Raw genomic sequence first — 5,634 nt, 5'->3', positions numbered from 1 at the left:
AATGACTGTCTTGCTGGGTGTCAGATTTGTGTGGGGCCTGGAGCCCTTTTTTCTGGCCAGTTTTTTCCTTTTGGAACAGGAATGTTTTCTCAATTCCTGAATTTACATTATATCTTAGAAGTAACTACCTGTTTATGATTTTACAGGCTCATAGGTGGAAGGAATGCTTGTCCAGATGAGACTTTGGACTTGGGGCTTCGGACTTTTGAGTGATGCCAAAATGAGTTATGAATTTGGGAACCTATTGGAAGGCATGATTGTATTTTGCAATGGGAGAAGGACAGAGATTTGGGGAGTAGAGTGTGGAATGATATCGTTTAGAGGTACTCTCTAAATCTCATTTTGGAGGTGGGGCCTGGTGGGAAGTGTTTGGGTCATGAAGAAGGATCCATTCTGGCTTGGTGCCGTCCTCACAATAGAGAATTGATTCTCATGAGATCTCGTTGTTTAAAAGTGTGTGGCAATGTCCCTGTGCTACCTTGTGCTGCCCCCACTATGTGACATGCCTGCTCCTGCCTTACCTTTTGCCATGAGTAAAAATCCCTGGGACCTCCCCAAAGTGAAGCAGATGCCAGTGCCATGCTGTACAGCTTGCAGAACTGTGACCCAATTAAACTTCTTTTCTTTATAAATTACCCAGTCACAGGTATATTTTTATAGCAATGCGAGAATGGCCTAACAACTTTCTTTTGATTTGTGCATTTACTGCAGTTGCACTTTTAATTTTCTTCAAGAACTTTCTTTTCTTTTGCATTTACACTTGGGTAATGTTTGGTGCAAGAGGTCTAGCTAATGGCTTGTTTTTGCTTTCAATGTACTTTCCTCACTAAGCTTAATTATTTATAGCTTTTGATTTAAAGTGAGAGACCCAGGACTCTTCCTTTCACTTGAACACTTAAAGGTCATTGTTGGGTCATTAATTAGACTAATTTCAGCACTGTTATGTTTTATGGAATAGAGATGTCTGAGGAGAGGGAGAGAGATGGGAGGATGTCTGGTCAGTGGAGCCACAGGAACACACATATTTATAGATTAAGTTTGCCATTTTATATGTACATGGTTTGTGTTGCCCTCAAAGAATTACAATAGTAACGTCAAAGGCTGCTAATCACAGTTCATCATAACAGATATAGTAATAATGGAAAAGTTTGAACTATTGAGAGAATTACCAAAATGTGACACTGAGACATGAAGGGAGCACATGCTATTAGAAAAATGGCACAAATAGCTGATAGACTTGCTGATGCAAGGTTGCCACAAATCTTCAATTGGTAAAAAACAAACAAATCTGTAAAGCATAATAAAATGAGGTAAGCCTGTATTTGAGTAATGGCCTTAGGCTTATTAAAGATTTTATTTATGTTTTGGTTTCAAATTTTTTAAAATTATGCTTTCTGTATGAACATATACTGCTTCATAGTAATTCAAAAATATATTTAAAAATTTTAAAATTTAAACTATAAAATTAAGTAATTTAATTTAGATAGTTTAAAAGGTTTAAATGTTAAAATTAAATAATTTAAATAGTTTAAATGGTTTAAATAGTTTAAATGGTTTAAATAGTTTAAATGGCAAAATATTTAAGTGCTAAAATATTTTCAGATTTTAAATAAATGGGGAAAATCAGTTGATGTGTGCAGCACAATTTTCATTAGAAACCAAATATTTAAATGAATGATACACTCAGCAATGCATAGCATATAAGACAACATTTGTGGCTTAACCTATCAGGTACTGAGACTTACTTTACTCAGAAAGCATAGATTATTAGTCATGAAAATAACACTGTGATTTCTGTATCACATTCTCACAGGAAATTATTTTAGGAAACAAGTATAATTTATCTTAGAAGTTAATTGAATGTATCTATGAAGGTAGTTTTGTTCATTTTTTCAATAAACATAAATAATACTTTTGTTGTAAAAATCACTGTTGTGTAAAAATTAATTGTTTATTCTGCTTTCTCAGTGACTTATTCTAGCTTCAGAAGTACTGGAAAGTTTTTCAAAATGCAGTTCACTCTTGCTGAGTGCTGTTAACCCTCTGCAATAATTGTGTAACATTTTTGATCATTTTTCTATAGCTGCCAGAAATGCTTCTGAGGTGATAAAATGCAGGATAACTCTTGAGTGTGCGCAAAAGCTGGTCAGATCAGTTTTGGGGATTTGTTGATTCTATATCTTTCATCAAAATGATAGAAATTTTATTGTTAAAAATGAACTAACTTTATTAGTTTTCAATCTCAAATTATTTTGTTTCTTTGGACACTTTATATATAATATATATTTATGTATATTACATATAAATATATAAGTGATATATAAATATATGTATAGGGTAAATTATACATAATTTGAGGATAATATTTGGTAAGAAGGATATATTATAGATAAAATAATTCCATGTATAGATGTACAGATTATTAATTTTCTGAGTTAGAATAAAATAATTCACTTTTTGGGTACTAAAGAATTGAAGACTAGGAAAAGCTTCATTAGAAAAGGAGAGAATGGAGATGATACGGGAGCCGCTGCCCACAGCAAACTTGTTCTCGTTGCGGGCCCAGGAGAATGACTGATGGGTTTGCAAGCACATCAAGAAGCCTATCCCCTCCACCGTCCTCAGCCTGGAGTGGCACCCCAACAATATGCTGCTGGCTGCCGGCTTCTGCGACTTCAAGTGCCAGATCTTTTCAGCCTACATCAAGGAGGTGGAGGAGCGGCCGGCACCCACCTCATGGGGCTCCAAGATGCCCTTTGGGGGTGTTGATGTTTGAGTCCAGCAGTAGCTGCCGCTGGGGACATGGCGTCTGCTTCTCAGGAGCGGGAGCCGCATGGCCTGGGTGAGCCAGGACAGCACCGTGTGCCTGGCTGATGCCGAGAAAAAGATGGCCATCGCGACCCTGGCCTCTGAAACACTGCCTCTGCTGGCGCTGACCTTCGTCACAGAAAACAGCCTGGTGGCAGCGGGCCATGACTGCTTCCCAGTGCTGTTCACCTACGACGCCGCTGCAGGGACGCTGAGCTTCTGCGGGCCACTGGATGTGCCCAAGCAGAGCTTGCAGCGCGGCTTGACTGCCCGTGAGCACTTCCAGAACCTTGACAAGAAGGCGAGCTCCGAGGGCGGCATGGCCGCGGGTTCGGGCCTGGACTCGCTGCACAAGAATAGCGTCAGCCAGATCTCAGTGATCAGCGGGGGCAAGGCCAAGTGCTCACAGTTCTGCACCACTGTCATGGACGGTGGCATGAGTATCTGGGATGTGAAGAGCTTGGAGTCAGCCTTAAAGGACCTCAAGATCAAATGACGTATGCGGAATGTCTTCATCCCAGCTGCTGGGGAAGTGGGGCGAGGGGTCAGGGAGGCTAATGGTTGCTTTGCTGGTATGAGTTCCCACAGGGGCTGCTCCCTCAAAAAGGGAGGGGACAGATGGGGAGCTTTTCTTACCTATTCAAGGAATATATGCCTTTTTCTTAAAGAAATGCTTTCATTTACTGAAAAAAATAAATGCCTCCAAAGCACTATGCTGGTAATGAACTGCTTCAAAATGTGGAGGTAGTAAAATGCAACTGTGTCAAAAAAAAAAACAAAAAAAAAAAGACGAAAAAAAAAAAAAAAAGGAGAGAATGAATACGCAAGGTGGAGTGGGAAGGAGAAATCTGATGAAGTGGTATTTTAGAACATAAATTAGGGTAATAGAATTAAAGTCTAAAATAGAGTGGTAAGCCTCAAAGCAGAAAGTGGACTTTGTTTATTTATTGAGGTGAGAAGTTAAGTGCCAAGAATAATTGAAAATATAGTAGTCTCCTTTCTTTGTGTGGTTCCACTTTTCATGGCCTTGGTTACCAGCATAAAGTGCAGCCTGGATATAGGCAAGTATAGTAAAATATTTTGAGAGAGAGAGAGACCATATTCACACAACTTTTTATAACAATATATTGTTGCAATTGTTCTATTTTATGATTAGATACTATTGTCAATGTTACTATGCCTAATTTAGAAACTAAACTTTATTATGGATATGTATATATAAGAAAAAACATAGTCTATGTAGGGTTTGATACTATCCTTGATTTCAGGCATACACTGGAGTTCTTGGAATGTATCCCTGTGGATAAGAGGAGACTACTATAAATAGATTTCATATCTCTCTATATAGATAATATATGTAAGAGAGCTTATCCCAAACATCCCATGGCGTGGCTTTGCATAATGGAGTGATTTATAAATCGATGAAAGCTCACATAACTTAAAAAATAATTGTATCAGCTTGTCCTAAAAAGCACAAACAGTATTTAAAATGAAAAGAGGCCTTTGGACTCTCAGATTTCTATAGGAGGGAAATGACCAATAAAACTCTTTAGCTGCAAGCATGAGCTACTTTTTATGGAAAAGGAAGGATGACTCCGAGGACAGAACCAAGAGCCCACAGGGTAAAGTCATGAAACCTACTGAACAACTCCAAGAAAGCGGGACTGAACCCTTATCTATGAACTTGCAACATTTGCCCATCTAAATTTGAATTGCTACAAACCTTTGAATGCTGTCTCTCCTGTTTTTCTTTTTTTGAACAATAGTGTTTAAAGCATTTATACTATTCCTGTCTACCATTAGTTTCTTGCATATATGTGGGCAGATAATTCGCCTCTTTAGTTCAAGGTCTTTCGATGGAGATAATCATGCAAAGAGCTATAATAGAAGAATCACCAAAAGGCAGTCTCATCCTCATCTGAATCAGAATTAGATATCAGAGTCCTAGACTTTCAATTAACACTTTAATGAATTGAAGTCGGGAGTCTTCATGGGGTTGCTTGTATTTTGTATGTGGGAGAAATATGAAATATTGCCAGAGAGTGGTGGCATATTGTGTTTTCTAAAGATTCTGTGTGTTCTTCACACAATGCAGTGTTGACACTGCTTTCATCAAGTAGCGGTGTCTGTTTCCAGTCCCGTGGGTGGACCTGTAGTACTACTCCGACTAATAGTGTATGGAAAAAGAGTTGCTATGTGACTTCTTATGTACTTATGAATAATTCTCTCAGAATGTCTACTCTTGAACCTACCCAACATGCTGTACAGAAGCCCAGCATCCATGGAGAGGCCCATGCAGAGATGAACTGAGGCCCCACTAGCTGAGCTCCCAGACAACAGCCAGTGTGGGCTTGCCAGCCATGTTGAGTATTTTGAAGTGGACCCTCCACCTTCCAGTTAAGGTGCCCCAACTGATGCCATATAGAGCTGAAATGAGCCTTTCCCACTTAGTAATGCTCAAGTGCAAATTTTTGAACAAAGTAAATTATTATAGTTGTTTCAAGACATTAGTTGTCTTAAGGTGGTTGTTTGTGCAGCAGTAGATAATCAGAACCAGTTCTCGAAAGAGAAAGAAGTGAAGGCAGGTGAAATTTGTTCAAAGTAAAAATACGGAATGATTGGTGGGCAAAACAAGGCTGAAATATATAGTCATGCCTACAGTTGTAATAGAGAGGTTAAAGTCAAGCCTAGGTTTAGAAGGCCATTAGCAGTAATCCTGAACTATCCAAGAATGATGTTTGATATATAAAATCAAACATATAATGATATATGTAGTATAATAAAATGATTCATGTACTAAAATTATCCAAGAAAATGGGACAGTAG

At 38.4% G+C, this 5,634-nt stretch overlaps 1 pseudogene across 1 annotated transcript; it reads left to right on the top strand.

Annotated features, from left to right (window-relative positions):
- Window positions 1-2,509: 2,509 nt before the first annotated feature.
- LOC108313837 lies at window positions 2,510-3,616 on the top strand (annotated as a pseudogene). Its single transcript, XR_001829248.2, has one exon. The product of XR_001829248.2 is annotated as an actin-related protein 2/3 complex subunit 1B-like (transcript).
- Window positions 3,617-5,634: the final 2,018 nt, after the last annotated feature.

The sequence above is a fragment of the Cebus imitator genome, unplaced genomic scaffold, assembly GCF_001604975.1.
Source record: "Cebus imitator isolate Cc_AM_T3 unplaced genomic scaffold, Cebus_imitator-1.0 Scaffold144, whole genome shotgun sequence".
NCBI classification, from domain to species: Eukaryota; Metazoa; Chordata; class Mammalia; order Primates; family Cebidae; genus Cebus; species Cebus imitator.
Note: the sequence above shows the minus strand (reverse complement) of the source record. Positions and strands in the feature narration are given on the sequence as shown.